General features: G+C 46.1%; 2 protein-coding genes across 2 annotated transcripts in view; one reads left to right on the top strand and one right to left on the bottom strand.

Moving 5' to 3' along the window:
• Positions 1 to 7,832, bottom strand: part of MRE11 (MRE11 homolog, double strand break repair nuclease) — a gene marked incomplete at its 3' end in the record, with an annotated part of 586,107 nt that extends 578,275 nt beyond the window's left edge. Inside the window, exon 1 of the mRNA XM_082248202.1 lies at positions 7,802 to 7,832. The remainder of the gene's footprint in view (positions 1 to 7,801) is intronic.
• Positions 7,833 to 8,184: 352 nt separating this feature from the next.
• Positions 8,185 to 12,322, top strand: part of ANKRD49 (ankyrin repeat domain 49) — a 29,901-nt gene continuing 25,763 nt past the window's right edge. Inside the window, exon 1 of the mRNA XM_082247220.1 lies at positions 8,185 to 8,289. The gene's annotated coding sequence lies outside the window, so the exon portion shown is untranslated. The remainder of the gene's footprint in view (positions 8,290 to 12,322) is intronic.

The following is a 12,322-nucleotide window of genomic DNA, read 5'->3' as shown; positions in this document are numbered from 1 at the left end:
CACCACCTGAATGAAGCATACAGTTCTCATCACCACCAATCATATTTTGGGCCTGGTTCACACCCCTGCAATTTGCCTTTGCTCCGTTTCTACAGTGATTTTTTGCGTTTTTGATGGGGGGTTTTTTTGGCCAATTTGTTGTTGGGCAAATTAGAAACGCAAAATGCGGCAAAAACGCACTACATCCTTTACTGCAGCTTCTCCATTGAAGTCTATTGAACCATAGATGCACTGTTTTGCATTTAAAAAAGTCCCTGGCCCTTTCCAAAAATGCAGCGGCTGAAAAAAAGCATAGATGTGAACATGTCTCATAAGAAACCATGTTAACCACTTGGAAGACCAGGCATCTTCTGGCACTTTTTGTATACATGTGAAAATCCGTTTTTGCTAAAAAAAAAAATGACATATGTCTCGTTTCGGTACGCGATTTTGAGTGTTTCCATTATGAAAGTGGCCCAAACAACCGAACCAAACCGCACCATTCCTGGTCCTCCTTCAGATGTAGGGCCATAGGAAATGGTATGGTACGGTTAGGGCGGAGCTACTGGTGTCACACAATACATTCCACTGATTGGCGGACAGGAAAACCTCAATGCTCACGTCAAAAGGCATTTGGTGTAAACCCCACATGGCCCCTGGCGGTCCGACTTGCAGTGGAAATGCTCACCTGAATAGGCCGGACCATTCTAACCCTTCCAAACTGTACCGACCCGAACCGTTCCGCTCAGTGGAAACGAGGCATTAGAGATCCCTAACATTATATATGTTTTAAAGCAAAGGCCCAAGAGAATAAAATGGTGGGTTTATAATTTGTGATGTCATGCGGTATTTGCAAACGCAGTTTTTGGGAAAAAATACACTTTTTTAAATTGTAATGCAAAAAAAAATACATAACCCAATTTTTTGGGTAAAATATAAAAGAAAATGTCACGCTGAGTAAATAGATTCCAAACATGTCACGCTTTAAAACTGCGCACGTCTGCACAGCTGCGACAAAGGATGTAAATTTTACTATCCATAGGCGACGCTTTAAAAGCCTTTACAGGTTACCACTTTATATCTACAGAGGAGGCCTAGTGCTAGAATTACTGCCCATGATCAGATGTTCGTGGCGATACCTTACTTGTGGGACGATCCCAGTTTGCATGCATGCGGGACCGACACAAGCGTTTGCCTTTGCGCCCACACATTTACTTCCCTGAATTCTGTGACAGGTAGTCACTATGCCCTGTGGGCAGGTACTGCTGTGTCACACATTTTACAGAGCCAGCCTTCTGATCTACAGAGGTGCTGAGAAGAGGTTTCAGGAGGCGGAGCCAGTACAAGAATCACTGCTTGCAGGCAGCAAGGTACCATGGGATATATAGTCCTTAGAAATTGAGGAGAAGCTACAAAGCATGCAGGGAGTCCAGGAAGTTATGGAAACAGATAGCCAGCAGACAGGCAGAACTTACAACATGAAAGGAGATTTTTTGGTAAAGGTGAACTCACCCTTTAGCTGCCAGGTCCGTCGTATGGACCAGACAGCAGGGGGTTTTACACACATTTTGACAAGCAGACTCCTGCCGGTCAGGTGAAAGTGTTCGGGGCGGCTGCTCTGCCGCCAATGGCATCCACACCCACCCGCCCCGGTAACGGTGCCCACCATTCCCCCCGCCATGTATCCTGGGTGCCGCCTGCCCTTCTGCAGGCCCAGGACCGAAACACGTCCATTCTCCTTCCCTCCGTTTTGCTAAACCAGAAAGCAACAAGTTTGACATTACTTCCAGGTCAGCCTCTCAGTGTCCATGGCCAGCACCCCTGGAAGGAATGTATTGCAAGGCAAACCTACCAACTTTTTGAGATAAGAACGAGGGGCACCTATTAGCAAAAGTATGTAGGCATAGGACACACCCCCTGACACATCCCCTTAAAGAATTATAAAAAAAAAAAAAAGGGGGTTAAACCCACAAGTGCTTTTTTACGACTATTATTCCTTTATATTGGCTTTTGAAATTTACAAATGCAGCAATTTAGAGATTGGATGAAAAGTTTAGCACTGGGAAACACTTTTTTAAAAGAAAAAAAACGCAATTTATTTACAATTTTACAGATCAGACCAAAATGAGGGACAAATGAGGAGGAAAGAAAAACAGAGAGACTTTGTTCCAAATCAGGGACAGCCCCCCAAAATCAGGGACAGTTGGAAGCTATGCAATGTGATCTGCATTGCATTATTCTCAGTGGAGCTCAGAGAAGATATGCAGCAGGGTCTTTTTGATGTCTCATTAAAGAGAACTTGTCTCCAAAAAAATCATCACATAGGGGACTTTTTGTCGAGTGTGACAAAAGCAAAAGTTAAAGTATAACTAAAGGCAAAACTTTTTTTTTTTTGTTTTGGATGGAGTGGGGCTATATTAGAACCCGTCAGTCTTTATTGCTGTCTGTGCCCCCGTTAAGGAGATTCGTCCTCCATATTTGTCCTGTTTACCGTTATCACTAAAAGTGAAAGTAAAAACTAGATGTTGGTGTCTGTACCCAAAGTCAACTGAAGATTCAGCTCAGTGAGGACATTGCTGGATCCAGAGGCAGATAATTGTCCTTATACTAAAAGTCAGCAGCTACAGTATTTGTTTTGGGATGACTGGAGCTCCTTCTTTAACCGGTTCCTGACTGGCCGCCGCCTATTTACTGTGGCAATGTGGCTCTGCTGCGCAAATCGACGAAGGTCTACGTCGGTCGCAAGCAGGCAGCTAGGGGGCGAGCGTGCGCCTCTTGCGGCGCGCTCCCGCCCCCACTCGGCAGGGGGGGAGCCGATGTACGGGTCAGGCAGGTCCGATTGCCACCTGACACCCACAATCGTTCCCCGCTAAAAGAGAAGAACGGTTAGCTGTTGTAAACAAAGCTGACCGTTCTCTCTGGAATGATCAGAGTGCCTGTGATCCTTCTATATAGGAACACAGGTCTCTATGGTCATTTCACAAGCCCCGCCCCCCCACAGTTAGAATCACTCCCCTAGGCTCACATTTAACTCCTTGATCACCGACAATGTTCACCTCTTCCCTGTGTCATTATTACAGTAACAGTGCATATGTATAGCACTGATTATTGTAGTGGTGTCACTGGTCCCCCCAAAAGTTTCAAAGATGTCAGTTAGGGCTCCGATCTGTCCGCCGCAATGTCGCAGTCCCGCTAAAAATCGCAGATCGCCACCATTACTAGTAAAAAAAACAAAACAATAAAAATGACATAAATCTTTCCCGTAGTTAGTAGACGCGGTAACTTTTGCGCAAACCAATCAAAATACCCTTTTTCCGATTTTTTTATACCAAGAATATGTAGCACAAAACAAATTGGCCTAAAATGTTCAAAAATTTTGATTTTTAATTTTTTTTTTGAGAATGTTATATAGTAGAAAGTGAAAAATATTTTCTTTTCAGAATTGTCATTTTTGTTTTTTTCTTTATAGCGCAAAAAATAAAAAAAAAATAAAAAAAATCGCACAGGTGATCAAATACCACCAAAAGAAAGTTCTATTTGTGGGAAAAAAAGGACATCAATTTTATTTAAGTACAGCGTTGCACGATCGCGCAATTGTCCATTAAATTAACGCAGTGCCAAATCGCAAAATATGGCCTGATCATTAAAGAGGAAGTAAACCCTCCTCAAAAACTTGTACCTATAGGTAAGCCTATGATAAGGCTTACCTATAGGTACTGTAAATATCTCCTAAACATGTACCGTTTAGGAGATATTTACCTTAGATGCAGCCAGTGACGTCACTGGCGCATGCGCTCTGAAGGAACAGCCGCTCGTGCCTTCCTTCAGAGCCGCGTGCCGTGACCTTCGGCTCCCGCGCATGAGCGGGAGTGACGTCATCGCGGCTCCAGCCAATCAGATGGTGGGATGCCGCAAACCCAGAAGAAGGGTGACACAACATGTCACCCGTGAGAGAGGTGAGCGGTCAGCACTTTGTTATAAGGTAAGTATTTCATAATGAGCTAGTATGCGATGCATACTAGCTCATTATGTGTTTGTCTTTCAGGTGTTTTACAACCTCTTTAAGGGGGAAATTCTTGCTGTCCAGAAGTTATTAAGTAGTGGACGTGGATGGATTTTTTTTTTCTAGATAATACAGATATAATTTTATAAAGCTGAACTAAACCCCCCTCTCCTTTACAGCCAAGGAAGCTGCCTCCTTAGCTTCTGTTTCATCTTCAGCTGCACATGTGATCAGCTATGACATCACCAATTAATGGCTTGACAGTTCAGATGAGAGCTAACATAGGCACACCAGTAACTGTAAAGGCCTTAAGACTTGCAATTGAGCCGCCTTTTTGCCGCCCACATGCCCAACATCTTGTTGATGCTGCAATAGGCAGGCTTGTTTGTCAGCAAAAAATGGGCTTAAAACAGGCTGTAAGGAGGCATTGTATTGCTTCTTCACTGGTTGTCAGTAGCCTGGCAAGAGAGATTTATGCCTCGTTTCCACTGAGTGGTACGGTACACAATTTTTACTGTTTCCATTGTCAAAAGTTATAAATGGTACCCTAATTCCGAGCTGTACCATACCACTTTTTTGGTACCCTTTCGTTGGGGTACCAAGCACATTAGTACCGTACCAACAGGGTGGAGCAATACTGTTGAGGTACTGTTGAGCTTAGGTACTGTTGGTAGTGGAAACGCAAGCCTGATCAAGGTGTACCGTACCGAACCGTACTGAACTTTACCGAACTGTACCGTGCCACTCAGTGGAAACGAGGCATTAGACACATATCTAAATCTGCTCTAAAAGTTATCATTGAAGCAGAACTATAGGCAAAACTTTTTATTTCAATTTGGATAGAGTAAGGGAGGATTATAACCCCTGTCAGATTTTTTTTTTCGCCATCTGTGTCCTATTGCGGAGATTTCCCTTCACTTCCTGTCCCATAGCTAAACGGGAAGTGAGAGAAAATCCCTCCAAATTAAGGAAATTCCCTGGGGACCAGCAGGTCATCAGAACTAGAGTCCCCATTAAAAAAAATGTCCATCTATTACTTTTCTGGGGACAACCCAAAATTTGGAATTTTATTTTACTTTCAATGGGAACGGTAAACCGAACAAATAGAGAGGGGGAATCTTCCTAATGGGGGCACAGACAGCAATAACAACTGACAGGGTTTCTAATCTCTCTCCACTATCCAAAACTAAAATAAAAGTTTTGCTTTTAGTTATACTTTAACTACCTCTTGTTCTAGGACACCATATGATGTTGCCCTCGGTTTCAGCACGTTTCTGCACCCGTGGGGGCGCACTGTGTCCCAGGGAAATGGTACAACCTCGATCTTGGTAAAGAGCCGATGAGGAGGCTCTTTACCCATGTGATCAGCTGGCCCCGAAAGGCTTCACTGCTGGTGTTCCGTGAAAAAACCATACCCGTGAGAAAACCATACCCTCGTCACTTCCGGTGCACCTACAGAGGGTATGGATTTCTCACGGTAGCTAAACTTGCGGCGCTTACATTAAAACAGCTCCTCTGCAACATTAATCATCTCCGCTCCTTCCCCTGTCACTGCCCTCATCTCCGGTAATAACTATAAAAGCGGATCACGGAGCCGCGATCACTGTCATTTACAGCTCATACACCTGCCGCCGCTTTTATATTTATTACCGGAGATGAGGGAAGTTACAGCGATAGCAGAGGAGATGATTGATGTTGCAGCCGAAGTGTTTTAATGTACCAGCTGCAAGTATAACATTAGACACAGTGCCGTGATAATTTCATGCCCACCGAGCATGCGCACTTGTCAACTTCTTTCATGTTCAATTGCGTATCCGGGGCTCTGAGCATGCGCTCTGCTGCGCTGCTCAGCTGTTTCAGCCCGGAAGTGACGAGGGTATGGTTTCTTCATGGGGTATGGTTTTTTAACGTTACACCGGTGTTCTATCAGATTTCCCTACCTACGTCATTTCCGGTTGAGATCAGCTGTGGATTCGTCATGCAGCCACTTGTAGCCGCATCATACGTCCTATTGGGCATGCGCAGAATAGGTAGGGAATTTTGATATGATCTTAACCACTTGCCGACCGCCGCAAATATATATACTGCGGCGGTCAGCCCCTCACAGGCAAAGTGACATATATATATACGTCACTAGCCTGTGAGGCTCCGGGGAGCGGGCGCGGTCACTGGCCCCCCCGCACGCACGCGTGTGAACGGCGGACCCGATGTCCGCCGGTCACTCTGCGATCGTCGGGGGAGAGGGAGAAAGGCAGGCGGCTTGCGTAAACAAGCCGCCTGTCATTCTCCCCTGTGTAGAAACAGTGATCATACGGTTCTACTATGTAGGACCGTTGATCACTGTTCCTACACCTCAAGCCACAGCCAATCACAGTTAGAAGCACACCCCTAGGGACACACATAACCCCTCCCTCTCAAATAAAGTTAACCCCTTCACTGCCAGTGTAATTTTCCAGTAACAGTGCATATGTATAGCACTGATTACTGTAGTAATGTCACTGGTAACCCCAAAAGTGTCAAAAATGTCAGTCAAGGGTCCGATCTGTCCGCCGCAATGTCGCAGTAGCGCAAAAAAAAAAATCGCAGATCGCCGCCATTACGCGTTAAAAAAAAAAACAACAAAAATGACAAAAATCTTTCCCTTTGTTAGTAAACGCAATAACTTTTGCGCAAACCAATCAAAATACGCTTTTTGCAATTTTTTTTACCAAACATATGTAGCGTAAAACAAATTGGCCGAAAATGTTAAAAAATTTAGATTTTTACATTTTTTGGGGGGAATTTCATATAAAAAAATGTGAAAATATTGTTATTTTTGCAAAATTGACACTCTTTTTTTGTTTATAGTGCATGATCAAAAAAAATCGCACAGGTGATCAAATACCACCAAAAGAAAGCTCTGTTTGTGGGAAAAAAAGGACATCAAATTCGTTTAGGTACAGCGTCGCACGACCGCGCAATTGTCCATTAAAGTCACGCAGTGCCGAATCGCAAAATACCCCCTGGTCAGGAAGGGGGTAAAATCTTCCAGGGCTTAAGTGGTTAAGGGGTCAGGCAAAAGTCCTAGCGTGCATGCGCACCAACAGGTCGGGCAACGAGATCTCTTATAACAAACATCCATCAGATCTCCATGGCCCACACTGCGCCAACCTGACAATGAGACAGTGGGCGGGCGCGTGTGGGTAGGGAATAGGATTGCCATGTGTGCCATGGAGATCAGATGTATGTTTGTTATAAGAGATAACGCTGCCCGATCCGTTGGTGCGCATGCGCCCACTAATGCGCAGTAGCACTTTTGCTTCACCCCTTACGATATTCTCAAAATTCCCTACCTATTCCGCGCATGCGCAGTAGGACGTGTGACGTGGCTACAGCCGGTGCATGACGAACCTGCATCGGAAATGACGTAGGTAAGGAAATCTGATGGGGTAGGGGGGTTTTCTGATAGAACACCGGTTTCCCTTAGAAAGAATGGCAGCGGCAGAACTCAGCAGCCGATCCAAAAATCGCCTGGGGTGCTGACATTGCGGGCTCCCCGGACAGGTAAGTGTCTATATATGAAAAGTCAGCAGCAACAGGATTTGAAGCTGCTGACTTTTCATCTTTTTTTTCCCCAGGCTGGAACACAGCTTTAATCAGCCACAGAAACTAATTAACGTGTTCAGTTTTAAAGGGAAGAGGTGGCAACCCTGGGGTGGGGGGGCCTAGCCAGGCAGCTGACATGGCACAGCAGGTAGTGACAATGTATACACAAATAGAGGAATAATGAAGCAAGTCCTGGCACAGAGCAGAGAGGAAGCATCTTGCAGCAATACCCACCTCACTCTGCAAAATCCCGGGAAAATGTGAGCATGCTGGGAGGAGCAGACTAAACTACCACTCCCAGCATGCCCTGCTCTACCCTAACCGCACAACCCCAGCATAGCCTCACACACCCGGTATCTCGCCCTCTTTACTTCACAAAATCCCACCTGACACAATAAACACTGTTTTTGCGTTAAAAATGTAAATTTTCCTCATTGTTCGTAAAAATGTTTTGCAAGTCATGTAAAGAAAGGCTATAGGAACATGTCTCTAATTGACTACTATTCAACTCTCCCTATCTCCCATTTTCTCGAAGAACACGTTTCCTTACTGCCAAAGCATGAAGACCTACACAGAATGGCTACCAAACGGAGACACTTTTAGATTGGTGAGTGGATGGTTGTTGTGGGAGAACAGGAAGCGCAGGGGTGCAGTGAGGCATGCTGGGAAGGGTAGTTTTTCTATTATATACATAGAAGAAGGGACTCTGAGCAGTCTGCAAGGTGAGGAAGGGGTTGTAATGATATTGTGATATCTCCCTCAATGGGGTTTTCAATGTTTGCATGTGTTTGTTTGGGATCATAGAGTGTCTGATTAGTGTGCTGTTTTCAGATGGCACTGTCTGCATGCATCCTATTATATAACATATATCAGGGGCAGGCTGTAAGGGGCTAGCAGTCTCTGCATGCATCCTATTATATAACATATATATATATATATATATATATATATATATACTGTGTATATATATATATATATCAGGAGCAGGCTGTATGGGGCCAGCAGTCTCTGCTTGTGCTTCCATCTGGTAGGTAGAACATGCAGAGCCCTGCCAACCTTCTATCAGCCTTTTCCTCATTTGTACTGCAATCCCCCGGTGTCTCTTTCCATCTTTGCCACCCAAATCATACAGATCTCTGAGGATCAGCTACTAAAATGGTTGCATTACTCTTATGTCATCCCTACCTGTAACCAGAAACCATCTATGATCGAGCTCTGTTCAACACAAGCAACAAAGGATCAATATAAGTCAGATACTTGAGTTTCCCACTGGGATGCATTGTTCCTTTCTGTCATTTAAGAAACGAAAAAAACATTGGGCTAATGCACATTCTGTATGAAAATCTGACATCTAGTACAGGGGCTGGCAACAAGATACTGCAATAAATGTGCTCTGTATGCACGGAACGCATGAGCAACGTTTACATGCACACAGTATGATAGTGTAAATCAGGGGTGTCAAGCGCAATTTCATTGCGGGCCGCATCAGCGTTATGGTTGTCCTCAAAGTGCTGATTGTATCTGTAAGGATATCTGCCAATGTAGGCTGAGAATCGGGTCCCACTGAGCCGTCCGCAGACCCAGACTGAGCGGGTGGAGGGTCCTGCAGAACAGAAGAAGAATGTTCCTGCCCTTCCTCCATGCAGTCGTCCCAGGGTGAGGACCGGGGATGTGGCACAGGTAGTCCTTCCCGCTCCGCCTGCACCGAGGTCACCTTCTGGGTGTAGAACCTCATATCTCTAGGGTTATTGTCCTTAGAGGTCTTTTTATAGCGCTTCAGGAGTTTGCTGGCCGGGTCTCTACTCACTGTGCCTCCTCATTGCTCCCGCTGTGGGAGGGCCTCCGCGGCGCCATCTTGGCTGGGCTGCATGGCGGTGTGCTGCCTATTTCTGCAAGAGCCCATGTACGTTGGGTAAGCAAGACGGGTATTGGCTTGCCCATCAGCATCGTGCGATGCTGAGTGCGGGGACAACGGTGTGAGGACCGATGGGTGACTGGAGCAGGATCGATGCTGGGTGATAGTGGGGAGCTCCGTGAGACGCATCTTCTCCTGGCCATGCCCCCTGATTGTATCTGTAAGACTAGATGTAAATATACGCAGGGCTTTTTCTCAGAGAATAGTTGCAGGAACTCAATCACCCGCCCTTCCCCAACGAACCGCATCAAATGATGAGTATTGCCAAATTGAACTGTGGGAGGATCTTTAAGGGGCAATACATACCAGGATTGCGCCAGGTACAGAGTGCCAGGTGCAGAGTTCAGGGGTGCGCTAGGTACAGAGTGCAGTGTTGAGGAGTGCGCTATGTAGAGAGTGCAGAGTTTAGGGGTTTTCTATGCACAGTGCGCAAGAATCCACATTTCACTTTCACAACTCTCTCTGGGTGCAAGGCCCACATGAAATGGCCTAGAGCAGTGGTCCTCAACCCTGGCCTACAGGGCCCACTAACAGGCCAGATTTCCAAGATAACTGAAATACATCCCAGGTGATATCATTTGCTGCTCAGTGATTGCAGTACTCTAGTCTGCATCTCCCCAAGGTAATACTTAAAATCTGGCCTATTAGTGGGCCCTGAGGACCGGAGTTGAGTACCACTGGCCTAGAGGGCCAGATTTGGACCACGGGACTTGTGTTTGACACATGTGGGATAAATGGTCATACTGCTAGGATGCACATGTCTTCTAGCGTCATCCATTTCTAAGTCACAAGTGACTTCTAAAGGTAGACTCCCAGCTATCTCCATTGCTAGAATGTAAGCGACTTTTAAATGTTGTCTCTTAGCATCCTTCATCGCTACACTATATTGCCAAAAGTATTGGGACGCCTGCCTTAACACGCATATGAACTTACATCCCAGTCTTATGCCTCGTACACACGCAACGATTATCGGCCGACTGATCGGCCGTCTTTTGTCCAGTGTTGTTGTGTTGGTTGAAATGTGCTCTAGACTTGCACTGGACTTTTGTTGGCCGACAGAAAATGACGTCACTACGTTCGGCGCACGTTCGACGCACGTCCGATGATACAAAAGAGGAAGTGAGTTTTTGGCCGTGACACTTCTGGGCATCTCGCGCTGATTTCGGTAGCATTTGTTTGGTTAACGACATTTCGCTATTTTCCAAGACATAGTTCGAGAATTTATTATGGAGACCGAGGATTCATCTCTTTCTGTAGTTGGGCTTGGAGTTATGGCTCTGAGGCGAGTTATGAGCAAGAGGAAGAAGAAGCGGACCTCCTGGACCAAAAATTGGTTGCTTAACCGTGATCAATTTTTAATATTGATGACTTCAGGAATTATTTGAGGATGACGGATCCCATCTTTCACCAACTTCTTGCCCTGGTGTCCCCCTATATTCTGAAGCAGGATACGTGTATGCGGGTTGCAATTACTCCTGAACAAAGGTTAATTGCAACTTTGAGATATCTTGCAACAGGGAGAAGCCTGCAGGATCTCAAGTTCACCACAGGCATCTCCCCCCAAGCTCTTGGAGTCATCATCCCTGAGACCTACTCTGCTATCATCAAAGTCTTGCAGAAGGACTATATCAATGTATGTTTCCTTTTTTTTAGATTACATTACATGTATTTGTCATCTCTTCCGAATTTTGCTGATTTTGGAGGTACATCAAATTACAGATGTCATTATTTTGTAACTACCCTCTGTCCGCATGCACATAGTAGTAAAGCTTTATTTCTCTTACGTCCTCCGACAGTCGCCGCCCACTCACAAGTCTTCACTAATGGGTATTGACCTTTGCTCCGTAGGAGTAGCTAGGCAACAAGAATTGTTAATACAAAGCTTTTAACATAGACACAACCCTAGGGGCTGTCTCCTCAGTCAATACCTCCCTGCACCAGCATTCCCAACTCAGTTTGACTTTGCCTAGCTTAGGAGTAGCTGGCTATCCTGTGCTGGGGCTCAGTTTCAGCCTTCTACCCTTTCTTTGATTTTATTTCAAGTATTTTTCTCTTTTCTTTACTAGCTGTTATTTTGTCAGCCTTAGTTTAGGGATCTTCTGATGAAGAATCATCATGCGGAGCTGGGTCTCGGACTGGCCGCCCTGCATCCCGGGGCTGATAGCCAGATGGATCCCCAGCCTGCCATCGAGCGTTCAGCTTAGGTTTTACCCTGGCACATTGAACGACCCATCCCTGTTCGCTGCAGGGATGCTGCCTGTGAGGTGGCTACCTCACTGGACGCCATGACTGCGGTCCACAAGCGTCCTGGCTGCGGCACTCCCTGTCTGCCCTGATAGCGGTTTGTCGCTGGAGACGGCTCCCCACGCCATCTGGTACGGTAAGCACCTTCTGTGTGGGGACCTTTCTGTATGGGTGTCAGTCTGTGGCTGTGTATTACCCTCCATGTCTGTGTAACTGCGGGCTCCCTGTCAGATCCCTGTGTGGCTGCATGCCTGTGGGCTGCGAGGGGGGGCCATCCTGCTCTGTTGTTTTCTTATGCTCTGGGTGCAGTTTTGTGTGCAGACATGTGTGTGTGCTGCGATCGCTGCGGCGATCCGCCTTTTTTTATTTGCCTGTATACTGTGACCGGCCCTGTCTCTATGCAGCGCCGTGTTTTGGCGCCATTCGCCGCCATTTTGGTGGGCGATACTGCTCATGCACATGGCGGCGCCATTTTATTGTAGCCTTTTTCCCTCTGCCAAGCGGCCATTTTGCTGGAGCCTTCCATAGGCTATATCAATCGGTCAGCATTGCATCACTTCCTCTTTCCCCGGGAACAGCGATCGGTGGCAGCAGTC

Source organism: Pelophylax lessonae (assembly GCF_965119305.1).
Source record: "Pelophylax lessonae genome assembly, chromosome: 2".
NCBI classification, from domain to species: Eukaryota; Metazoa; Chordata; class Amphibia; order Anura; family Ranidae; genus Pelophylax; species Pelophylax lessonae.
The sequence above is the reverse complement of the archived record's forward strand: the minus strand, read 5'-3'. Positions and strand labels throughout refer to the sequence as shown.